The following is a 27,246-nucleotide window of genomic DNA, read 5'->3' as shown; positions in this document are numbered from 1 at the left end:
CCTGTCTCCTTCCGGCTGGAGTTACCCCCGTCTTTTCGTATACACGACGTGATTCATGCCTCCCTCCTTAAACGCTGCTCCCCGTCCTTGGCTCCCTCGAGGAGACCTCCTGTTCCCGTCCTCACCCCTGAGGGGGTGGAATTCGAGGTGGCCAGGATTGTGGACAGCAAGATGGTCCAAGGCTCCCTCCAGTACCCGGGATGTTCACGCTGGGGTATTGGTCAGGAGGTTCCACCTGCGTTTCCCCAGTAAGCCAGGTCCACTTAGAAAGGGTCCGGTGGCCCCTCATAAAAGGGGGGGTACTGTAAAGGATCTGCCAGGCACAGCTTCGGGGTTAACTCCCTTAATTAATCAGTCAGCACCTGAATCTACATCCCTGAGACTGACTCCAGCTTCCACCACTCAGGCTGGCAGGCTTAGGAGTGGGAGAGCCTATCGCAGCCTGGCCAGACTCAGCTAGCTCCCGCCCTCTGTCTATTTATACCTGCATTTCCTGTTCCTCCTTGCTTGTTATTCTTTTTCGTGTAGTTTCCTGGCCCAGCTACAGCTCCTTCTATTTTGTTCCTGCTCCATACAGACCCTGGCATACTGACTACTCTTCTGCTCTTCGTTTGGTACCTCGCACACTCCTGGCTTGACTCGGCTCGTTCACCACTCTGGTTGCTCACGGTGTTGCCGTGGGCAACTGCCCCTTTCCCTTGCTTGTATTCCCTTGTATGTTTGTCGTGTTTGTCGTGCACTTACTGAGTGCAGGGACCGCCGCCCAGTTGTACCCCGTCGCCTAGGGCGGGTCGTTGCAAGTAGGCAGGGACAGAGTGGCGGGTAGATTAGGGCTCACTTGTCCGTTTCCCTACCCCCCGGTCATTACAGATTCTGGGAGAATATCCTTAAAGAGATTGTAGAGAGATATGGGGTTGACATCCCCTGGGATCCGGTTATTTGCGTATTGAGTTATGATGGACTTAAGGGTACAAGGGATATTATTTAAAAAAAAAGTCCTATTGAAACTGCTATATTGGGCGCGTGAGACCATTATGTTTAAATGGATCAAGCAGGATCCACCTACGGGAAATTGCTGGAGGAAATATGCGAGGAGGATGCTACAATACGAAAAAATCGACTACCTAGCGAACAGTAGGAAGGTAGAGTTTGAGGAGTTGTGGGGAAGTTGGTTGCAATAGGAGGTTGAATCAGTGGCGTAACTACCGCTATAGTAGATGTAGTGGCTGCTACGGGGCCCGCGGCATGAGGGGGCACGTGTCGCCCGCCGGCACGGGCCCCCACCATGGCCGGAGGCTTCGCTAGCAGCCGCTATGGCTGCTACAGCGCGACGCCACTGAACCCTACGGCAGAGCAGGGAGGTATCTCCCCGCTCTGCCACTAAACAAAAGACATGTATCCCCTATCCACAGGACAGGGGATACATGTGTGATCGCTGGCAGTGATAGGGAGAACGGGGGACTGAAAGTCCCCTGAAGTTCTCCATCACAAACCTCGGACTTCCGGGGTCTGTGTCAGCAGCTCCGTAGAAATGAATGGAGCGCCGGTCGCGCTTGCGTGACCAGCGCTCCTTTCATTTTTATTGAGCTGCGCAGACGCCGGAAGTCAGAGGTTAGTCATGGAGAACTTCAGGGGACTTTAGGTTCCCCAGTTCTCCCTATCACTGCCAGCGATCACACATGTATCCCCTGTACTGTGGAGAGGGGATACATGTCTTTTGTCTTTTCACACTGTAGGTCGCATTTTTTTGGGGGGTTGGGGACGCTGTATGGCGTTCCCTACAGGGGGGGGCTGTATGGCGTTCCCTACAGGGGGGGCTGTATGCCGTTCCCTACAGGGGGGGCTGTATGCCGTTCCCTACAGGGTGGGGCTGTATGGCGTTCCCTACAGGGGGGGGGCTGTATGGCGTTCCCTACAGGGGGGGCTGTATGGCATTCCCTACAGGGGGGGCTGTATGGCATTCCCTACAGGGGGGGCTGTATGGCGTTCCCTACAGGGGGGGGCTGTATGGCGTTCCCTACAGGGGGGGCTGTATGGCGTTCCCTACAGGGGGGGCTGTATGGCGTTCCCTACAGGGGGGGCTGTATGGCGTACCCTACAGGGGGGGGCTGTATGGCGTTCCCTACAGGGGGAGCTGTATGGCGTTCCCTACAGACCCCCCTGTAGGGAACGCCATACGGATCCCCTGTAGATAACGCCATACAGACCCCCTGTAGATAATGCCATACAGTCCCCCCTGTAGATAACTCCATACAGTCCCCCCTGTAGATAACGCCATACTGCCCCTTCTGTAGAGAACGCCATACAGCCCCCTCTGTAGAGAATGCCATACAGCCCCCCTGTGGATAGCGCCATACAGCCCCCTGTAGATAACGCCATACAGCCCCCTGTAGATAGCACCATACAGCCCCCTCTGTAGATAACGCCATACAGCCCCCTCTGTAGAGAACGCCATACAGCCGCCCTGTGGATAGTGCCATACAGCCCCCCTGTAGATAACGCCATACAGCCCCCTCTGTAGATAACGCCATACAGTCCCCCTGTGGATAGCGCCATACAGCCCCCCCCTGTAGATAACGCCATACAGCCCCCTCTGTAGATAACGCCATACAGCCCCCTCTATGGCGCCATCTACAGAGGGAGCTGTATGGCGTTATCTACAGGGGGGGGCTGTAAAAAAGGCACTATCTACAAATGGGGGGTTGTGTGACACCCAGGGGAGGGGGGCCCCAGTCAAAAGTTTGCTATGGGGCCCAGTCTTTCCTAGTTACGCCCCTGGGTTGAATGTATTCATTCGTGGAGGGCTGGGGGGGAGGGGAGAGAGATGGATATGTTGTGTTTTTTAGGGCATGGCCAGACGTGGCGGAATTGCTCTGGAATTCCGCTGTGGACACGTTTCACCATTGCTTTCCACAGTTTTGTGGTTGGGTTCATTTAGACATTGCGGACAATTCCGCTGCGGAGCATAGGCTGCGGTGCGGAATTTGGTGTCCGCAGCATACACTGGTTGTTGCGGACGTGTAGCGGACTTAAGCGGACTCTTTGCGGAATTTCTCCATTGACTTCAATGGAGAGTCGAAATTCCGCAATGAAGTCCGCAGATGTTATGTGTGCTGCGGAGCGTATTGGTTTTACTAACATGACATTTCTTCATTCTGGCTGGACCTATGTATTTCTAGGTCTACAGCCAGACTGAGGAAGTCAATGGGGCTCCCGTAATTACGGGTGACTACGTGTGTGCCCCCCTAATTATGGGAGCGTTGCTAGGCGACGTCAGTAAATAGTCACTGTCCAGGGTGCTGAAAGAGTTAAGCGATCGGCAGTAACTGTTTCAGCACCCTGGACAGTGACTTCCGATCACAATATACATCAACCTGTATAAAAAATAGAAGTTCCTACTTACCGAGAACTCCCTGCTTCTTCCTCCAGTCCGGCCTCCCGGGATGACGTTTCAGTCCAAGTGACGGCTGCAGCCAATCACAGGCCAATCACAGGCTGCAGCCAATCACAGGCCAATCACAGGCTGCAGCCAATCACAGGCCAATCACAGGCTGCAGCGGTCACATGGACTGCCGCGTCATCCAGGTAGGTCGGGCTGGATGGCGAAAGAGGGACGTGTCACCAAGACAACGGCCGGGTAAGTATGAATTTCTTTTTACTTTTACTAGGGAAAGGGCTGTCCCTTCTCTCTATCCTGCACTGATAGAGAGAAGGGAAGCCCTCTTCCCCTCAATACGCAACGGCTAGTCCGCATGAATTCAATGCCCATTTTAGGCAGAGCCGCAACAGAATCTGCAACGCAGATTCTTTGCGGCATTGATGCGGACAGTGGCGGAAGAAATACGCCACGTCTGGTCATGCCCTTATGTTGTTTTTGTGTCTACTTTTTTGTTGTTGTTTTGTTTGGTGATGGGATAATAATAAAAAAAAAAGGTTGCAATATGGTAAGATAGACAAGGACGCTTCATACGAGTGTACCTGTAGTGGGATCTTTATTAGGGGGACGTATATTTGATGTTTGTTTCCTGCTGTATGTTACTGTGAGGGGGGATATCCTAATGGGACTCACTAGAATTAAAATATAAAGGGGATGATGATAATATATAGAGAAAAGAAAAAGTCTAGTTAAATGGGTGGACAATTTTTTAAGGGTGGGTTTAGAGGTCCCAATGGATCCTTATTATGTGGAAAGGGTGTATTTTGATAGTTTAAAAAGTATTGGGTTGGTTCGGGGACAAGAGTCCGATTCCCATAACCCCTTTATAGATTAAAAGTGTATAGGAAGGAAATTGGTGTTAAAGATTCCTTAAATAAATGGATATATTATATGTTGTCTTGCAATGTATGCTTACTGATTTGTATTTTTACTAATATCATTATAATAAAGAAAAACTTAAACTGCCCAATCTTGACATTCTTGTGTCTGACAAACGCTGCCAACTGAGCCGCCAAACTGCATTTACCGACACTTAAACTGGATTGTTAAAATAAGCACATGGAGTAAACTCGCAAATTTCTGGTAAGTTTAAACCTAACGGTGTTATTATAGTAATGTAGTATTATAGTAATATATTATAGTAATATAGTATTATAGTAATGTAGTATTATTATAGTAATGTAGTATTGTTATAGTAATGTAGTGTTATAGTAATGTAGTATTGTTACAGTAATGTAGTATTATAGTAATGTAGTATTGTTACAGTAATGTAGTATTATAGTAATGTAGTATTGTTATAGTAATGTAGTATTATAGTAATGTAGTATTATAGTAATGGAGTATGGTTATAGTAATGTAGTATTATAGTAATGTAGTATTATAGTAATGGAGTATGGTTATAGTAATGTAGTGTTATTATAGTAATGTAGTATTATAGTAATGTAGTATTATAGTAATGGAGTATTGTTATAGTAATGTAGTATGGTTATAGTAATGTAGTATTATAGTAATGTAGTATTATAGTAATGTAGTGTTATTATAGTAATGTAGTGTTATAGTAATGTAGTGTTATTATGGTAATGTAGTATTATAGTAATGTAGTATTATTATAGTAATTTAGTATTATAGTAATGTAATATTATAGAAATGTCGTATCATAGTAATGTGGTATTATAGTAATGTAGTATTATTATAGTAATGTAGTATTATAGTAATGTAGTATCATTATAGTAATGTAGTATTATTATAGTAATGTAGTGTTATAGTAATGTAGTATTATAGTAATGTAGTATTATTATAGTAATGTAGTATTATAGTAATGTAGTATTATAGTAATGTAGTATTGTTATTATATTAATGTAGTATTATAGTAATGTAGTATTGTTATTATAGTAATGTAGTGTTATTATAGTAATGTCGTATCATAGTAATGTGGTATTATAGTAATGTAGTATTATTATAGTAATGTAGTATTATTATAGTAATGTAGTATTATAGTAATGTAGTATTGTTATTATAGTAATGTAGTGTTGTAGTAATGTAGTATTATAGTAATGCAGTATTATAGTAATGTAGTATTGTTATAGTAATGTAGTATTATAGTATTATAGTATTGTTATTATAGTAATGTAGTATTATAGTAATGTAGTATTGTTATAGTAATGAAGTATTGTTATAGTAATGTAGTATTATAGTAATGTAGTATTGTTATTATAGTAATGTAGTATTATAGTAATGTAGCAATGTTATAGTAATGTAGTATTATAGTAATGTAGTATTATTATAGTAATGTAGTATTGTTATAGTAATGCAGTATTATAGTAATGTAGTATTATATTAATGTAGTATTATAGTAATGTAGTATTATAGTAGTGTAGTATTATTGTAATGTAGTATTGTTATAGTAATGTAGTATTATTGTAATGTAGTATTATTATAGTAATGTAATGTAGTATTATAGTAATGTAGTATTATTATAGTAATGTAGTATTGTTATAGTAATGTAGTGTTATAGTAATGTAGTATTGTTACAGTAATGTAGTATTATAGTAATGTAGTATTGTTACAGTAATGTAGTATTATAGTAATGTAGTATTGTTATAGTAATGTAGTGTTATAGTAATGTAGTATTATAGTAATGTAGTATTATAGTAATGGAGTATGGTTATAGTAATGTAGTATTATAGTAATGGAGTATGGTTATAGTAATGTAGTGTTATTATAGTAATGTAGTATTATAGTAATGGAGTATTGTTATAGTAATGTAGTATGGTTATAGTAATGTAGTATTGTTATAGTAATGTAGTATTATAGTAATGTAGTGTTATTATGGTAATGTAGTATTATAGTAATGTAGTATTATTATAGTAATTTAGTATTATAGTAATGTAATATTATAGAAATGTCGTATCATAGTAATGTGGTATTATAGTAATGTAGTATTATTATAGTAATGTAGTATTATAGTAATGTAGTATTATTATAGTAATGTAGTATTATTATAGTAATGTAGTGTTATAGTAATGTAGTATTATAGTAATGTGGTATTATAGTAATGTAGTATTATTATAGTAATGTAGTATTATAGTAATGTAGTATTGTTATTATATTAATGTAGTATTATAGTAATGTAGTATTGTTATTATAGTAATGTAGTGTTATTATAGTAATGTGGTATTATAGTAATGTAGTATTATTATAGTAATGTAGTATTATAGTAATGTAGTATTATTATAGTAATGTAGTATTATAGTAATGTAGTATTGTTATTATAGTAATGTAGTGTTGTAGTAATGTAGTATTATAGTAATGCAGTATTATAGTAATGTAGTATTATAGTAATGTAGTATTATAGTAATGTAGCATTGTTATAGTAATGTAGTATTATAGTAATGTAGTATTATAGTAGTGTAGTATTATAGTAATGTAGTATTGTTATAGTAATGTAGTATTATAGTAATGTAGTATTATAGTAGTGTAGTATTATAGTAATGTAGTATTGTTATAGTAATGTAGTATTATAGTATTGTTATAGTAATGTAGTATTGTTATAGTAATGTAGTATTATAGTAATGTAGTATTGTTATAGTAATGTAGTATTGTTATAGTAATGTAGTATTATAGTAATGTAGTATTGTTATTATAGTAATGTAGTATTATAGTAATGTAGCAATGTTATAGTAATGTAGTATTATAGTAATGTAGTATTGTTATAGTAATGCAGTATTATAGTAATGTAGTATTATAGTAATGTAGTATTATAGTAGTGTAGTATTATTGTAATGTAGTATTGTTATAGTAATGTAGTATTATAGTAATGTAGTATTATAGTAATGTAGTATTATAGTAATGTAGTATTATTATAGTAATGTAGTGTTATAGTAATGTAGTATTATAGTAATGTAGTATTATAGTAATGTAGTATTGTTACAGTAATGTAGTATTGTTATAGTAATGTAGTTTTATAGTAATGTAGTATTATAGTAATGGAGTATGGTTATAGTAATGTAGTGTTATTATAGTAATGTAGTATTATAGTAATGGAGTATTGTTATAGTAATGTAGTATGGTTATAGTAATGTAGTATTATAGTAATGTAGTATTGTTATAGTAATGTAGTGTTATAGTAATGTAGTGTTATTATAGTAATGTAGTATTATAGTAATGTAGTATTATTATAGTAATTTAGTATTATAGTAATGTAATATTATAGAAATGTCGTATCATAGTAATGTGGTATTATAGTAATGTAGTATTATTATAGTAATGTAGTATTATAGTAATGTAGTATTATTATAGTAATGTAGTATTATTATAGTAATGTAGTGTTATAGTAATGTAGTATTATAGTAATGTGGTATTATAGTAATGTAGTATTATTATAGTAATGTAGTATTATAGTAATGTAGTATTATAGTAATGTAGTATTGTTATTATATTAATGTAGTATTATAGTAATGTAATATTGTTATTATAGTAATGTAGTGTTATTATAGTAATGTCGTATCATAGTAATGTAGTATTATTATAGTAATGTAGTATTATAGTAATGTAGTATTATTATAGTAATGTAGTATTATAGTAATGTAGTATTGTTATTATAGTAATGTAGTGTTGTAGTAATGTAGTATTATAGTAATGCAGTATTATAGTAATGTAGTATTGTTATAGTAATGTAGTATTATAGTAATGTAGTATTATAGTAATGTAGTATTATAGTAGTGTAGTATTATAGTAATGTAGTATTGTTATAGTAATGTAGTATTATAGTAATGTAGTATTATAGTAGTGTAGTATTATAGTAATGTAGTATTGTTATAGTAATGTAGTATTATAGTAATTTAGTATTATAGTATTATAGTAATGTAGTATTATAGTAATGTAGTATTATAGTAATGTAGTATTGTTATAGTAATGTAGTATTATAGTAATGTAGTATTATAGTAATGTAGTATTGTTATAGTAATGTAGTATTATAGTAATTTAGTATTATAGTATTATAGTATTGTTATTATAGTAATGTAGTATTATAGTAATGTAGTACTGTTATAGTAATGTAGTATTATAGTAATGTAGTATTGTTATTATAGTAATGTAGTATTATAGTAATGTAGCAATGTTATAGTAATGTAGTATTATAGTAATGTAGTATTATTATAGTAATGTAGTATTGTTATAGTAATGCAGTATTATAGTAATGTAGTATTATAGTAATGTAGTATTATAGTAATGTAGTATTATAGTAGTGTAGTATTATTGTAATGTAGTATTGTTATAGTAATGTAGTGTTATAGTAATGTAGTATTATAGTAATGTAGTAATGTTATAGTAATGTAGTATTATAGTAATGTAGTATTGTTATAGTAATGTAGTGTTATAGTAATGTAGTATTATAGTAATGTAGTATTATAGTAATGTAGTATTGTTATAGTAATGTAGTATTAGGGCATGACCACACGTGGCGGATTTCCTCCGCAACTGTCCGCATCAATGCCGCACAGAATCTGCGTTGCAGATTCTGCTGCGGATCTGCACAAAATGTGCAGTAAATTGATGCGGACTAGCTGCTGCGGACTGCGGTAAAAGTACTTCCCTTCTCCCTATCAGTGCAGGATAGAGAGAAGGGACAGCACTTTCCCTTGTGAAAGTCAAAGAAATTCATACTTACCGCCCGTTGTCTTGGTGACGCGTCCCTCCTTCGGCATCCAGCCCGACCTCCCTGGATGACGCGGCAGTCCATGTGACCGCTGCAGCCTGTTATTAGCCTGTGATTGGCTGCAGCCGTCACTTAGACTGAAACGTCATCCTGGGAGGCCGGACTGGAGACAGAAGCAGGGAGTTCTCGGTAAGTATGAACTTCATTTTTTTTTACAGATAGATGTATATTGGGATCGGTAGTCACTGTCCCGGGTGCAGAAACAGTTACTGCCGATCGCTTAACTCTTTCAGCACCCTGGACAGTGACTATTTACTGACGTCTCCTAGCAACGCTCCCGTCATTACGGGAGCCCCATTGACTTCCTCAGTCTGGCTGTAGACCTAGAAATACATAGGTCCAGCCAGAATGAAGAAATGTCAAGTTAAAAAAGCAAGACGGATCCGCAGCACACATAACATGTGCATGACAGCTGCGGACTTCATTGCGGAAATTAGAATCTCCATTGAAGTCAATGGAGAAATTCCGCCATGAGTCCGCCACTGCTCCGCAACAGACAGAGCATGCTGCGGACACCAAATTCCGCTCCGCAGCCTATGCTCCGCAGCGGAATTTTACGCCTTGTCTAAACGAACACTGCTAAATTAAAGTGTAAGTCAATGGATAAACGGCTCCGCTGCGGATTAACGCTGCGGAGTGTCCGCAGCGGAATTTAAGTGAAATTCCGCCACGTGTGAACCCAGCCTTATAGTAATGTAGTGTTATAGTAATGTAGTATTATAGTAATGTAGTATTATAGTAATGTAGTATTGTTATAGTAATGCAGTATTATAGTAATGTAGTATTATAGTAATGTAGTATTGTTATAGTAATGTAGTATTATAGTATTGTAGTATTGTTATTATAGTAATGTAGTATTATAGTAATGTAGTATTGTTATAGTAATGTAGTATTATAGTAATGTAGTATTGTTATAGTAATGTAGTATTGTTATAGTAATGTAGTATTATAGTAATGTAGTATTGTTATTATAGTAATGTAGTATTATAGTAATGTAGCAATGTTATAGTAATGTAGTATTATAGTAATGTAGTATTATTATAGTAATGTAGTATTGTTATAGTAATGCAGTATTATAGTAATGTAGTATTATAGTAGTGTTGTTATAGTAATGTAGTATTGTTATAGTAATGTAGTGTTATAGTAATGTAGTATTGTTATAGTAATGTAGTATTATAGTAATGTAGTATTGTTATAGTAATGTAGTATTGTTATAGTAATGTAGTATTATAGTAATGTAGTATTGTTATTATAGTAATGTAGCAATGTTATAGTAATGTAGTATTATAGTAATGTAGTATTATTATAGTAATGTAGTATTGTTATAGTAATGTAGTATTATAGTAATGTAGTGTTATAGTAATGTAGTATTATAGTAATGTAGTATTGTTACAGTAATGTAGTATTGTTATAGTAATGTAGTATTATTATAGTAATGTAGTATTGTTATAGTAATGTAGTATTATAGTAATGTAGTATTGTTATAGTAATGTAGTATTGTTATAGTAATGTAGTATTGTTATAGTAATGTAGTATTATAGTAATGTAGTATTGTTATAGTAATGTAGTGTTATAGTAATGTAGTATTATAGTAATGTAGTATTATAGTAATGTAGTATTGTTATAGTAATGTAGTATTATAGTAATGTAACATTCTAGTAATGTAGTATTGTTATAGTAATGTAGTATTATAGTATTGTAGTATTATAGTAATGTAGTATTATAGTAATGTAGTCTTGTTATAGTAATGTAGTATTATAGTAATGTAGTCGTGTTATAGTAATGTAGTATTATAGTAATGTAGTAGTGTTATTATAGTAATGTAGTATTATTATAGTAATGTAGTCTTGTTATAGTAATGTAGTATTATAGTAATGTAGAATTATCGTAATGTAGTAGTGTAATAGTAATGTAGTGTAATAGTAATGTAGTATTATTATAGTCATGTAGTATTATAGTAATGTAGTATTATTATAGTCATGTAGTCTTGTTATAGTAATGTAGTATTATAGTAATGTAGTATTATAGTAATGTAGTAGTGTTATAGTAATGTAGTATTATAGTAATGTAGTATTGTTATATTAATGTAGTATTGTTATAGTAATGTAGTGTTATAGTAATGTAGTATTGTTATAGTAATGTAGTATTGTTATGGTAATGTAGTAGTGTTATAGTACTGTAGTATTATAGTAATGTAGTATTGTTACAGTAATGTAGTATTATAGTAATGTAGTATTGTTATAGTAATGTAGTATTATAGTAATGTAGTATTATAGTAATGTAGTGTTATAGTAATGTAGTAGTATTACAGTAATGTAGTATTATAGTAATGTAGTATTGTTATAGTAATGTAGTATTATAGTAATGTAGTATTGTTATAGTAATGTAGTATTATAGTAATGTGGTATTGTTACAGTAATGTAGTATTATAGTAATGTAGTATTGTTATAGTAATGTAGTATTATAGTAATGTAGTATTATAGTAATGTAGTATTGTTACAGTAATGTAGTATAGTAATGTAGTAATGTTATAGTAATGTAGTATTATAGTAATGTAGTATTATTATAGTAATGTAGTCTTGTTATAGTAATGTAGTATTGTTATGGTAATGTAGTAGTGTTATAGTACTGTAGTATTGTTATAGTAATGTAGTATTATAGTAATGTAGTATTGTTATAGTAATGTAGTATTATAGTAATGTAGTATTGTTATAGTAATGTAGTATTGTTATAGTAATGTAGTATTGTTATAGTAATGTAGTGTTATAGTAATGTAGTATTATAGTAATGTAGTATTATAGTAATGTAGTATTGTTATAGTAATGTAGTATTATAGTAATGTAACATTCTAGTAATGTAGTATTGTTATAGTAATGTAGTATTATAGTAATGTAGTATTATAGTATTGTAGTATTATAGTAATGTAGTATTATAGTAATGTAGTCTTGTTATAGTAATGTAGTATTATAGTAATGTAGTCGTGTTATAGTAATGTAGTATTATAGTAATGTAGTAGTGTTATTATAGTAATGTAGTATTATTATAGTAATGTGGTATTGTTATAGTAATGTAGTATTATAGTATTGTAGTATTATAGTAATGTAGTATTATTATAGTAATGTAGTCTTGTTATAGTAATGTAGTATTATAGTAATGTAGAATTATCGTAATGTAGTAGTGTAATAGTAATGTAGTGTAATAGTAATGTAGTATTATTATAGTCATGTAGTATTATAGTAATGTAGTATTATTATAGTAATGTAGTATTATAGTAATGTAGTATTATAGTAATGTAGTATTGTTATATTAATGTAGTATTGTTATAGTAATGTAGTGTTATAGTAATGTAGTATTGTTATAGTAATGTAGTATTGTTATGGTAATGTAGTAGTGTTATAGTACTGTAGTATTATAATAATGTAGTATTGTTACAGTAATGTAGTATTATAGTAATGTAGTATTGTTATAGTAATGTAGTATTATAGTAATGTAGTGTTATAGTAATGTAGTAGTATTACAGTAATGTAGTATTATAGTAATGTAGTATTGTTATAGTAATGTAGTATTATAGTAATGTAGTATTGTTATAGTAATGTAGTATTATAGTAATGTGGTATTGTTACAGTAATGTAGTATTATAGTAATGTAGTATTGTTACAGTAATGTAGTATAGTAATGTAGTATTATTATAGTAATGTAGTATTATAGTAATGTAGTATTATTATAGTAATGTAGTCTTGTTATAGTAATGTAGTATTGTTATGGTAATGTAGTAGTGTTATAGTACTGTAGTATTGTTATAGTAATGTAGTATTATAGTAATGTAGTATTGTTATAGTAATGTAGTATTTTTATAGTAATGTAGTATTATAGTAATGCAGTATTGTTACAGTAATGTAGTATTATAGTAATGTAGTATTGTTATAGTAATGTAGTATTATAGTAATGTAGTATTATAGTAAAGTAGTGTTATAGTAATGTAATGTAGTATTATTATAGTAATGTAGTATTGTTATAGAAATGTAGTATTATAGTAATGTAGTATAGTTATAGTAATGTAGTATTATAGTAATGTAGTATTATTATAGTAATGTAGTAGTGTTATAGTAATGTAGTAGTGTTACAGTAATGTAGTATTATAGTAATGTGGTATTGTTATAGTAATGTAGTATTATAGTAATGTAGTGTTATAGTAATGTAGTAGTATTACAGTAATGTAGTATTATAGTAATGTAGTATTGTTATAGTAATGTAGTATTATAGTAATGTAGTATTGTTATAGTAATGTAGTATTATAGTAATGTGGTATTGTTACAGTAATGTAGTATTATAGTAATGTAGTATTATAGTAATGTAGTATTATAGTAATGTAGTATTGTTACAGTAATGTAGTATAGTAATGTAGTATTATTATAGTAATGTAGTATTATAGTAATGTAGTATTATTATAGTAATGTAGTCTTGTTATAGTAATGTAGTATTGTTATGGTAATGTAGTAGTGTTATAGTACTGTAGTATTGTTATAGTAATGTAGTATTATAGTAATGTAGTATTGTTATAGTAATGTAGTATTTTTATAGTAATGTAGTATTATAGTAATGCAGTATTGTTACAGTAATGTAGTATTATAGTAATGTAGTATTGTTATAGTAATGTAGTATTATAGTAAAGTAGTGTTATAGTAATGTAATGTAGTATTATTATAGTAATGTAGTATTGTTATAGAAATGTAGTATTATAGTAATGTAGTATAGTTATAGTAATGTAGTATTATAGTAATGTAGTAGTGTTATAGTAATGTAGTAGTGTTATAGTAATGTAGTATTGTTATAGTAATGTAGAATTATATTAATGTAGTAGTGTTATAGTAATGTAGTATTATTATAGTAATGTAGTATTGTAATAGTAGTTCACATAACTAATTGAATAACAATAATTTTGTTATATTAATGTAGTATTGTTATAGTAATGTAGTGTTATAGTAATGTAGTATTGTTATAGTAATGTAGTATTGTTATGGTAATGTAGTAGTGTTATAGTACTGTAGTATTATAGTAATGTAGTATTGTTACAGTAATGTAGTATTATAGTAATGTAGTATTGTTATAGTAATGTAGTATTATAGTAATGTAGTATTATAGTAATGTAGTGTTATTATAGTAATGTAGTATTACAGTAATGTAGTATTATAGTAATGTAGTATTGTTATAGTAATGTAGTATTATAGTAATGTAGTATTGTTATAGTAATGTAGTATTATAGTAATGTGGTATTGTTACAGTAATGTAGTATTATAGTAATGTAGTATTGTTATAGTAATGTAGTATTATAGTAATGTAGTATTATAGTACTGTAGTATTGTTACAGTAATGTAGTATAGTAATGTAGTATTATTATAGTAATGTAGTATTATAGTAATGTAGTATTATTATAGTAATGTAGTCTTGTTATAGTAATGTAGTATTGTTATGGTAATGTAGTAGTGTTATAGTACTGTAGTATTGTTATAGTAATGTAGTATTATAGTAATGTAGTATTGTTATAGTAATGTAGTATTATAGTAATGCAGTATTGTTACAGTAATGTAGTATTATAGTAATTAGTATTATAGTAATGTAGTATTATAGTAAAGTAGTGTTATAGTAATGTAATGTAGTATTATTATAGTAATGTAGTATTGTTATAGAAATGTAGTATTATAGTAATGTAGTATAGTTATAGTAATGTAGTTATATAGTAATGTAGTATTATAGTAATGTAGTATTATTATAGTAATGTAGTAGTGTTATAGTAATGTAGTAGTGTTATAGTAATGTAGTATTGTTATAGTAATGTAGAATTATATTAATGTAGTAGTGTTATAGTAATGTAGTATTATTATAGTAATGTAGTATTGTAATAGTAGTTCACATAACTAATTGAATAACAATAATTTTGTATTGTATCAAATTTGAAAGTAATTTGTCCCGTCAACTTCAAATTTTGTGTATGTGAAACCCCTGTACTAAAGCCACTAGTGGATGGATCAAGGTTGCAGTACTACTAGTCACCACTAGATGGTAGTCCTCTCCAAGATATTCACACAAACTACAACAATCACGACAACAATACTATTCTATATATTTATAATTTGCTTACTAGATTTACTACATGTCCCAATTATTGATGCTTATTATGTACAATATAAACAGTAATATTATGTTTAATGTAGTTTCCAAAATACTGACAACTTCGTCTCAAATTGTGGGGGGACCCTGAGTAAAACTGATTACAGATAGTGAAGGTCTCACTGGTGCCGCCACAATTACCTGTAATTTGTGGGGAAGGTGCGGTATAATTGCTCATGTTCCCTACGGTGCCTCTGACTAAGAAATTTGCTTTCAGTGGATGCCTGCTTTCCTCCAGAGCTGAAAGCCTTTAGGTTTAGTTCACAGGCAGAAGGTTGCCAAAAGTTCTTGCAGTGTTCTGCCACATAGTTAAACCCCAATCCTGTGGAAACTGAAACTCAACACATTATGTGATTATACCCTAAGTTTTTCATGGGTGTATGGGTATATGCACTTATTATTTGGTCCCACGTAGCGGCATCCACATGTGGCCAAAACCCCGCTCACTTGCCTATACTACTCAGCAAAATCATTTGGCCATTGGCCACTGCAAGGGAGCAGGGTTTTGGCTGCATGCGGGTGCTGCTATGTTGGACCGTTCCCTTTCAGTAACCCTACTAGATGTACCCACTAATTAACCCAAATCTGCCAATTATGTACTAGGAACTCAAATCATCTGGGATTTTCACACATAAGAGTCTCTTGAGCTTGAGACTGTTGAAACTAAAATCATGACTTCTGCTTATCTTTTTTGTGGGATTATCGTAACGATGGCTTAATCCCAATGTTTCCCTAAGAAATATAAATTGCAAGTGACCTTGCAACTATCGCATAAAATCCGACTGTGTCATCCCATCATTTTACTATAATTTGTAAGTGATCTTTATCTATATTTTTTGTGTTTAACTTATGGTTTTCAAGTGGGCCTCGAAACTCAATACACACTGGCATATATTGCTAACTGGAAATGATGATCAATAGTCATTGTAGATTTTTTTTATACTTATAACAAATAAAATGTGCAGGTATAATAGAAAATAATCATTGATTGCATGAGTAGGTTCTGGAATATGGCGCTGGCTGGCATGTTTGAATAATTTGTTTTTTCATCGCCTGGTCTCCTCAAGAGTTATCATCCCCAATATGATTCCCAATACAGAATACTTATGTGCCAAGATGGGTGTGAAGTCAGACACAAAGGGGATCATTTATAAAATATTATGTAGCCAATGTTTAAGAGTAAAATTGGGGCAAAATGGTGTACACATATGTGCCATATTTACATAATGATTGGGCTTTATTTTTTTATCCCTTTAGCACTTGGTCGACAGTTTTATATTTAACAATATTGTCCAAAATGGCATATGTCCCAGTTATAAAGGATATGCAACATATTCTACTCCAAAATACTTTCAACCAGATTACAAAAGGGTCTTTTTAAGAGGGTGAAATGTTGCATGATGACATGTTAGATGAGACATTTATCAGTTATTTTGTGACATTTCGATTATTCTTTGTCAAATAATATTCTAAGTGTATTCTGCTACCCGAATAGATGGATAGATAGAGAGATAGATAAATAGATAGTATAAAGTCTATGTGCCAACTCTGCGATATTGTGCACTTTTGATAAAATAGACTCTATTACAGACAGAAAGCTATTATTAGTGTGTCTGAAGGTCTTCTAACTAATACTGCAAATTCTCTAATATTTCATCATTTAAAGGGGTTGTCCACTACAGGACAACTGATGACCTATTCACCGGATAGGTCATCAGTATATCATCGGTGCGGGTTGGACACCCGGACCCCGCACCGATCAGCTGCTTCAGCTGCCTCCAGGCACCGGATGTTATGGTCCATTATGCGATGTACGGAGCCGGAAGCATTTGGCTCCATACATAGTATAGCGTACATAGCATAGCGGCCGTGCTATTTCTTTGCGAGGTTCAGCAGTGTGATTTAGCAGAGCCATAGGCAGAGACATTTGTCTTTTCTTTGCAAGGTTCAACACTGTGACTCAGCGGAGCCACAGGCAGAGACATATGTCTTTTCTTTGCGAGGTTTAGTACTGTGACTTAGCTGAGCCATAGTTAGAGACATTTGTGTTTACTTTGCGAGCTTTACAATGTGACTCAGCTGAGCCACAGGCAGAGAAATGTATTTTCTTTGCAAAGTTCAGCACTTTGACTCAGCCAAGCCACAAGCAGAGACATTTGTGTTTTCTTTGCGAGGTTTATCTCTATGACTCAGCCGAGCCACAGGCAGAGATATTTACCTTTCCTTTGTGAGGTTTACTACTGTGACTCAGCCGAGCCACAGGCAGAGATATTTTCCTTTTCTTTGCAAGGTGTAGCACTGTCTTTTCTTTGTAGGGTTTATCTCTGTGACTCAGCCAAGCCATGAGCAGAGGCAATTGAGGTTTAGCACTGTAACTCAGTTGAGCCACAGATAAAGGTATTTGTCTTTTTTGCAAGTTTCTGCACATGGACTCAGCCGAACTAAAAGCAGAGACATTTGTCTTTTCTTTGCAAGGTTCAATACTGTGACTTAGCCGAGCCACAGGCAGAGACATTTGTCTTTTCTTTGCGAGGTTCAGCACTTTGACTCAGCCGAGCCACAGGCAGATACATTTTTATTTTCAGTGCGAAGTTTAGCACTGTGACTCAGCCAATACACAGGCAGAGACATTGGTCTTGTGTTTGCGAGGTTCAGCACTGTGACTCAGCTGAGCCACAGGCAGGGACAAATATTTTTTCCTTTCCAGCTTTAGCACTGTGACTCAGCCCTGCCACAGTTAGAGACATTTGTCTTTTCTTTGCATGGTTCAGCACTTTAACTCAGCCAAGCCACAGGCAGAGACATTTGTGTTTTCTTTGCGAGGTTTATCTCTATGATTCAGCTGAGCCACAGGCAGACATTTATCTTTTCTTTGCAAGTTTTTTCTACCTTGACTCAGCCGAGCCACAGGCAGAGATATTTTCCTTTTCTTATGCAAGGTTCAGCACTGTCTTTTTGTTGTAGGGTTTATCTCTGTGACTCAGCCAAGCCATAGGCAGAGGCAATTGAGGTTTAGCACTGTCACTCAGTTGAGCCACAGGTAAAGGTATTTGTCTTTTTTGCAAGTTTCTGCACAGGGACTTTTTCTTTGCGATGTTCAATACTGTGATTTAGCTGGGTCACAGGAAAAAAGACATTTGTATTTTCAATGCAAGGTTCAGCAATGTGACTCTGCAGAGCCACAGGCAGAGACAAATGTTTTTTCCTTTCCAGCTTTAGCACTGTGACTCAGCCCAGGCACAGAAAGAAACATTTGTCTTTTCTTTGCAAAGGTCAGTACTGTGACTTAGCGGAGCCATAGGCAGAGATATTTGTCGTTTCTTTGCAAGGTTTAACACATTGACACAGCGGAGCCACAGGCAGAGACATTTTTCTTTGTAATGTTTATTTCTTTGACTCAACCGAGCCACAGCCAGAGACATTTGTCTTTTCTTTGCAAGTTTCAGCACTGTGGCTGAGCGGAGCCACAGGCAGAGACATTTGTCTTTTCTTTTCGATGTTTAGTACTGTGACTTAGCTGAGCCTCGGGCAGAGACATTTGTGTTTTCTTTGTGAGATTTAGCAATTCGACTCAGCAGAAACACAGACATGGACAAACATTTTTCCTTTCCAGCTTTAGCAATGTGACACAGCCCAGCCACAGGCGTAGACACTTGTATTTTCTTTGTGAGGTTCAATACTGTGACTTAGCTGAGCCACAGGCAGAGACATTTGTATTTTCATTGCGAGGTTCCCCAATGTGACTCAGCAGAGCCACAGGCAGAGACAAATGTTTTTTCCTTTCCAGCTTTAGCACTGTTACTCAGCCCAGCCACCGGCCGATACATTTGTCAATTCTTTGCAAGGTTTCCATACTGTGACTCAGCCCAGGCATAGGCAGAAACCTTTGTCTTTTCTTTGTGAGGTTCAGCACAGTGACTAAACCAAGCCACAGGCGGAGACATTTTTTATTTATTTTGCAAAGTTCAACACTGACTCAGTTGAGCCACAAGCAGAGACAAATAATTTTTACTTTCCAGCTCTAGCATTGACTCAGCTTAGCCACAGGCAGAAACATTTGTCTTTTCTTTGCAAAGGTCAGTACTGTGACTCAGTGGAACCACAGGCAGACGTTTGTCTTTTGTTTGCGAGGTTTAGCATTGTGACTCAGCCAAACAACAGGCAGAGACATTAGTTTTTTCTTTGCAAAGTTCAGCACTGACTCATCCAAACCACAGGCAGAGACATTAGTCTTTTCTTTGCTAGGTTTAGTACTGTGACTTAGTTGAGCCACAGGTAGAGACATTTGTGTTTTCTTTGTGAGCATTAGCAATGTGACTCAGCAGAGCCACAGACATAGACAGATGTTTTTATTTTCCAGATTTAGCAATGTGTCTCAGCCCAGCCAAAGGCAGAAACATGTGTCTTTTCTTTGCAAGGTTCAGCACTTTGACTCAGCCAAGTCATAGGCAGAGACATTTATCTTTTCTTTGAAAGGTTTATCTCTATGACTTAGGCAAGCCACAGGCTGATACATTTGTCTTTTATTTTTGACGTTTACTACTGTGACTCAGCCGAGCCACAGGCAGAGATATTTTCCTTTTCTTTGCAAGGTTCAGCACTGTCTTTACTTTGTAGGGTTTATCTCTGTGACTCAGTCAAGCCATAGGCAGAGGCAATTGAGATTTTGCACTGTCACTTAGTTAAGCCACAGGTAAAGGTATTTGTCGTTTTTGCAAGGTTCTGCACAGGGACTCAGCCGAACTTCAAGCACAGACATTTTTCTTTTCATTGCGAGGTTCAATACTGTGACTTAGCTAAGCCATAGGCAGAGACATTTGTATTTTCTTTGCGAGGTTCAGTATTGTGACTCAGCAGAGCCACAGGCAGAGACATTTGTATTTCCTTTGCAAGGTTCAATACCGTGACATAGCCGCGCCACAGGCAGAGACATTTATATTTTCCTTGCAAGGTTCAGCCTTGTGACTCAGCAGAGCCACAGGCAAAGGCAATTGTTTTTTTCCTTTCCATCTTTAGCACTGTGACTCAGCCCAGCCACAGGCAGAGACATGTTTCTTGTTTTTTTTTGCAAAGGTCAGTCCTGTGACTTAGCGGAGCCATAGGCAAAGACATTTGTCTTTTCTTTGCAAGGTTCGACACTGACTCAGCAGAGCCACAGGCAGAGACATTTGTCTTTTATTTGCGCCGTTTAGCAGTGTGACTCAGCCAAGCCATAGACAGAGACATTTGTATTTTCTTTGCGAGGTTTAGTACTGTGACTTAGCTGAGCCACAGGCAGAAACATTTGTGTTTTCTTTGTGAGGTTTAGCAAATCGACTCAGCAGAGCCACAGGCATAGACAAATGGTTTTCCTTTCCAGCTTTAGCACTGTGACTCAGCCCAGCCACAGGGAGAAACATTTGTCTTTTCTTTGCGACGTTCAGCACTTTGACTCAGCCGAGCCACAGACAGAGACATTTGTCTTTTCTTTGCGAGGATCAGTAATGTGATTCAGCAGAGCCACAGGCAGAGACATTTGTATTTTCTTTGCAAGGTTCAATACCGTGACATAGCTGCGCCACAGGCAGAGACATTTCTATTTTCCTTGCGAGGTTCAGCCTTGTGACTCAGCAGAGCCACAGGCAGAGACAATTGTTTTTTTCCTTTCCATTTTTAGCACTGTGACTCAGCCCAGCCACAGGCAGAGACATTTTCCTTTTTTTTCCCGCAAAGGTCAGAACTGTGACTTAGCGGAGCCATAGGCAGAGACATTTGTCTTTTCTTTGCAAGGTTCAACACTGTGACTCAGCAGAGCCACAGGCAGAGACATTTGTCTTTTGTTTGCGATGTTTAGCACTGTGACTCAGCCAAGCCATAGACAGAGACATTTGTCTTTTCTTTGCGAGGTTTAGTACAGTGACTTAGCTGAGCCACAGGCAGAAACATTTGTCTTTTCTTTGTGAGGTTTAGTACTGTGACTTAGCTGAGCCACAGGCAGAAACATTTGTGTTTTCTTTGTGAGGTTTAGCAAATCGACTCAGCAGAGCCACAGGCATAGACAAATGGTTTTCCTTTCCAGCTTTAGCACTGTGACTCAGCCCAGCCACAGGGAGAAACATTTGTCATTTCTTTGCGACGTTCAGCACTTTGACTCAGCCGAGCCACAGACAGAGACATTTGTCTTTTCTTTGCGAGGTTCAGTAATGTGACTCCGCAGAGCCACAGGCAGAGACATTTGTATTTTCTTTGCAAGGTTCAATACCGTGACATAGCCGCGCCACAGGCAGAGACATTTCTATTTTCCTTGCGAGGTTCAGCCTTGTGACTCAGCAGAGCCACAGGCAGAGACAATTGTTTTTTTCCTTTCCATCTTTAGCACTGTGACTCAGCCCAGCCACAGGCAGAGACATGTTTCTTGTTTTTTTCCGCAAAGGTCAGTACTGTGACTTAGCGGAACCATAGGCAGAGACATTTGTCTTTTCTTTGCAAGGTTCAACACTGTGACTCAGCAGAGCCACAGGCAGAGACATTTGTCTTTTCTTTGCGAGGTTTAGCACTGTGACTCAGCCAAGCCATAGACAGAGACATTTGTCTTTTCTTTGCGAGGTTTAGTACTGTGACTTAGCTGAGCCACAGGCAGAAACATTTGTGTTTTCTTTGTGAGGTTTAGCAAATCGACTCAGCAGAGCCACAGGCATAGACAAATGGTTTTCCTTTCCAGCTTTAGGACTGTGACTCAGCCCAGCCACAGGGAGAAACATTTGTCTTTTCTTTGCGATGTTCAGCACTTTGACTCAGCCGAGCCACAGACAGAGACATTTGTCTTTTCTTTTCTAGCTTTAGCACTGTGACTCAGCCCAGTCACAGGCAGAAACATTTGTCTTTTCTTTGCGAGGTTCAGCACAGTGACTTAGCTGAACCACAGGCAGGTTTGAACCAAATCATGGTCAAAAACAAGTACGCTCATCTCAGAACTCTTCGATAGAATTCGAGGAGGCCAAGGTGTTCAGAAAGCTGGATCTACGCGGGGCTTATAACTTGATCCGTATCTGCAAAGGTGACAGGTGGAAAACCGCCTTCAACACCCGGGACCGTCACTACGAATATCTCATGATGCCCTTTGGACTTTGTAACACTCAAGCTGTGTTCCAGGAGTTCGCAAATTACATCTTCTGGGATCTGCTGTATGTCTGTGTGGTGGTCTATGTGGACGACATCCTGATCTACTCACCTGATTTGTCGACACATCGGAGGCATGTTCGCCAAGTTCTGTCGCAGTTATGGGGGAATCATCTATATGCTAAACTCTTAAAGTGTGTGTTTGAGAGTAACTCTCTGTCCTTCCTGGGCTACAACGTATCTGCCTGTGTACTCAAGACGGATCCAGAGTAGGTGAAATCCGTCTTAATGTTGTAGCCACAGGGTCTTCGGTCTATATAACGTTTTCTGGAATTCGCACACTTCTATTAGCAATTTATCCCGAACTCTTATGTCTGACTGATCCAATCTCTGCCCTCACCAAGAAGGGGGTGAACGCCAAGGTTTGGCAGAGTCAGCATTCACCAACCTCAAGAGCGCTTTCACCATGATGCACCTCAGCAGTTCTTTCTGGAAGTGGACACATCTTCCGTTGGTGCTGGAGCAGTACTATGTAAAAAAAACTCAAAAGCCAAGATGGTGGCCTGCGGCTTCTTTTCAAAATTATTCTCTGCTGCAGAGCACAAATATTCCATCGGGGAGCAGGAGTTGCTGACTGTCAAGTCGGCATTAGAGGAGTAGAGATACTTGCTGGAGGGCGCGGTTCATCCTATTATAATTTATACGGATCACAAGAACCGCACGTACCTACAGTCAGCACAACGAATAAATCCTCGCCAAGCCAGATGGTTGCTGTTCTTCGGTCGATTTCAATTTTTGCTTCACTTCCGTCCTGCAGACAATAATGTGAAGGCTGATGCCCTGTCTCGATCATTTGAAACTATTGACTCTAAGGAAGTTCCTCAATATATTATAGAACCTTCTAGGATTATTGCTGCTAACCCCCTTCAAATTAGAGACATTCCTCCCGGAAAGACTTTTGTTTGTCTTGCAGAATTCTCTGCTGGGGACACAGCTCCAATCTTGTGGGGCACCCTGGTGTTTGAAAAACTCAGGACTTGATAGCACGTCATTACTGGTCGCCCACGCTGCCTAGAGATGTTGCAGACTATGTCTCTTCATGTATGAACTGAGCCTCGAACAAGTCTACCCGCTCCAAACCTGCTGGTGTGCACCTACCCCTGCCTGTCCCTGATACTCCTTGGCAACATATCGCTATGGACTTTATTACAGACCTTCCCTCAGCAGAATGTACTACGGTCTAGGTAGTAGTGGATCGTTTCTCTAAATTGGCACATTTTATTCCGTTGACTGGTTTACGTCTGCTCCTCGCCTGACAAATCTATTTATTCCACACATTTTCTGTCTGCACGAACTTCCTCTGCATATTGTCTCGGATCAGGGTGTAGAGTTTACGTCCAAGTTCTGGAGAGCCCTGTGCAACCTGCTAGATGTTAAGCTGGACTTCTCTTATGCCTATCGCCCACAGTCCAATGGTCAATCGGAAAGGACCAATCAAATTCTGGAGAATTATTTTCGTCATTTCATTTCCACCCAACATGACAATTGGGTACAACTTCTGCCTTGGGCGGAATTCTCCTACAACAATCATACAAGTGAGTCTACTGCCTCTTCACCTTTCTACATCACTTGCATGTTCATGCCACCTGTACTTCAAAATCATCTCCAGAATCCAACCTTTTCTTACTTATAAAACAGTCAAAAGTTTTACTATTCCTAGATTCATTCTTGTCTTGACTGTAGCGCATTACTAATCGGTCTTCCCCTCCCTAAACTCTCCAATCTTTAATCTATCCTGAATGCAGCAGCCAGGGTCATCTATCTGTACAATCACTGAACAGATGCCTCTACCTTGTGCCAGTCATTGCATTGGTTGCCCATTCACTTTCGAATTCAATGTATACTTAGTACTCTCATTTACAGAGCGCTCCACACTGCTGCACCTCCTTACATGACCTCACTCATCTCTGTCTACCACCCCACACATGCTTTATATTCTGTCAATGATCTAAGATTAACGTCCTTCAAAATGTGCTAGAGGTACCCTGGAAAAGGCACACAATTACATACCTTTCAATATTCAAAAATGCAAATAGATCACAGCATTACAGTAACTTCTTGACGTAAAAACGCTGTTCATTCCATTACATCTATATAACAGTGCAATGTTTCGGCAAAATAAACTGCATTTTTCGATCATGTTTGAAAAAGATAGTTTATCCTGTTTATATGAATGCAATTGAATAAACAGCATTTTTTTTTTTTCACCAAGAAGTTCCTATGATGTTGTGATCTATTTGCATTTGTGAATGGTATGGGATTAGCACCCCAAGGATTACGGGCATAGCAGGACTGAAACCCAGTGATGGTTATTTTACCTACAACCCTCCAATAATCAAATATCAAAATAGTTATAACACCAGTAACAGTAGTCAGCCACAGGTGACCCCATAAAAAGGATTGACATGTTGATTTCAACATGTCCGGTCCTTTGTTCCCACAGGAGAAGGGAAAAAGCATTTGGTTGACACCTAAAGTGTATGGGCAGCTTAAAAAAACAATGCCAAAATGTTCTTACATTTTATTATAGACTTTAACCCTTTCACCACAACGCTAACATCTTCTTACATTTTATTATAGAATTTAACCCTTTCCCTACATCCGCTATATGTATACGGTGCAGGTCTGGGGGGGAGTATGGAGTGGGTTCATGGGCTGAACCCGCTTAATAGAACAAGGGGGTCGGCTGTGTGTAAAAACCGACACTTCAGTGTAACGTGTGAGATCTCGCTCGAGCGGGATTCTGATCATTTAACCCCTTAGATACCGCAGTCAAATGCGACCACGACATCTAAGTGGTTACAAACACCACTGTGATTTTGCATCGGCCCCCCACCCTGTGACACGATCGCAGGCTGCCGATGGTTAACATGGCAGTCTGGGGCTTGATGAAGGACCCCAAGGTCTGCCATCTTTGTACTCCTGTAAGGCCCCGACTCCGGCAGCACTTCATAGTAGACTTTCAGTGTAACGATATATTGCAATACATTAGTATTGCTTTATATCATGCAAGCGATACAACAATCACTGGTTCAAGTCCCCTAGCGGGACTAGTAAAAAAAAATAAATACAGTTAAATAAAGTATTTTTAATATATATAAAAAAAATATTAAAAGATAAAAAAACGCCCTTTTCCCATTTTTCCTTAAGTATTTTTTTTTTAAAATGAATATAACTGGTATTGCCGCATCTGTAAAAGTCAGAATTATTACAATATAACATTAGTTAACCCACACGGTGAACACCATTAAAAAAAAAAATTCTAACTCCAGAATCGCTGGTCAATTTTTCATCACTTCATCTCCCACAAAAAGTGAAAAAAAAGTAATCAAAAAGCCTTGTGCACCCCATAGGCCATCAGTACCTGATCGGTGGGGATCAGACTCCCGGCAACCCCGCCGATCAGCTGTTTGGAGAGGCTGTGACGCTCGTACGAACACTACTTCCCCTTCATTTCAACCTGCTCGTACTGTAAATCTTTGACACACTTGTAGCAGCAGTGCATTCTGAGATACGAGAGCGCTTCTCCTTCTTCTGTGCACTCTTCTTACAGGACTTAAGATGACCATTGCAGCACTGGAGAGCATTTGCAGGCACCAGTAAAGCAGGTTCAGATACAGGACAATATGTTTCAGGGACAAAAGGGACAGTAAAGTAGGAGTGGATCTACTTTTTCTTGGGAGAAAGGTCAATCCGGCCTAACATAATAATTTGTTTTGCTTTGGTCAGAAAGCTCTTCCGGCCTAAGAGGATGAATAGGGCAGTTTGATGACCCCTCTGATCACAGTAAAGGCACCTGAGATAATCTCTTGAACCTCCCCATCAAGGACAAAGAAATATGATAAATTTGCATGGGCTTTTCATAAAAAGATAGTTTATCTGTTGTATAAGACATTTGTGTTTTGTCGAGGTCAGGAAGCTTATGTGGTAAACGAGGAGAATGCTAGTTTTCCTTAGCTTTCTCCCTCCACTTGACTAGCAAGGGAAATAATGTCATCAAGTAAAGAGAGAATATCTCAATTAACCAGTTCATTTTTGATATGAGCTGTCAGATGGTAGCGTACAGGGCTTTATTATCCCAAGCTAAATCTGAAGCTGGGGTATGACATTTTATTGAATATTGACTGACAGTCAAGAGCAACAAAGTGTAGGTTGCAGAAGTAATTCGGCGTGGTTCCTCAAAAATAATAAATGCAATTTTTAAATGGTCAAAGGGAAAAAGAGCGGCACAAAAGTTCAAATTAAATGAAGAGTGGTTAAAGAATCCCCGACAAGTTTTAGAATTACCATCATAGGGCTGAGGAGTTGGGAGGTAAGACCTGAATAGAAAGTCTGGAGCAGGAGAATGATTAGGCAACCTTGAGAGTCTATCCAAACAAGAGAAAATTTGCTGAGGCCACTGGAACAATTGATCTTGGCAGGTGCGTTGCTGAGAAAGTTCATGAGCCAAGTCAGAGGGTCCCAGGCAAAGGAATGTCAGAAGGATCCATGGCCAGAGCAAACTGTCACAGGGCCAGCTGTGGATAATGTGAACCCTCTGTGATGCCAACGGATTTAACGTGGTGGTAATCCAGGAAGCAAAGTCTAATGGATTCCCAGGTGTTCACCCTTTACCCTCTGTACGGGGATGTGGTCTTCACTGCTAGGAATCCCCGGGTCGCTACCCCAAAAGTAGTCTCTGTTGGCAACGGTCGACGAACTATGGTATGTGATATGCCGATATGGCAGGGCAGACGATAATTTAGGTTAGACAGGCAGAAGTTAGGGC

The 27,246-nt window shown here is 36.8% G+C and overlaps 1 long non-coding RNA gene across 1 annotated transcript in view; it reads left to right on the top strand.

Moving 5' to 3' along the window:
* LOC142664118 (uncharacterized) overlaps positions 1-27,246 on the top strand; it is a 73,534-nt gene that overhangs the window by 10,626 nt on the left and 35,662 nt on the right. Inside the window, exon 2 of the long non-coding RNA XR_012851203.1 lies at positions 4,388-4,519. This is a non-coding gene — a long non-coding RNA (uncharacterized LOC142664118). The remainder of the gene's footprint in view (positions 1-4,387; positions 4,520-27,246) is intronic.

The sequence above is a fragment of the Rhinoderma darwinii genome, chromosome 11 (genome assembly GCF_050947455.1).
Source record: "Rhinoderma darwinii isolate aRhiDar2 chromosome 11, aRhiDar2.hap1, whole genome shotgun sequence".
Lineage (NCBI taxonomy): Eukaryota > Metazoa > Chordata > Amphibia > Anura > Rhinodermatidae > Rhinoderma > Rhinoderma darwinii.
The sequence above is the reverse complement of the archived record's forward strand: the minus strand, read 5'-3'. Positions and strand labels throughout refer to the sequence as shown.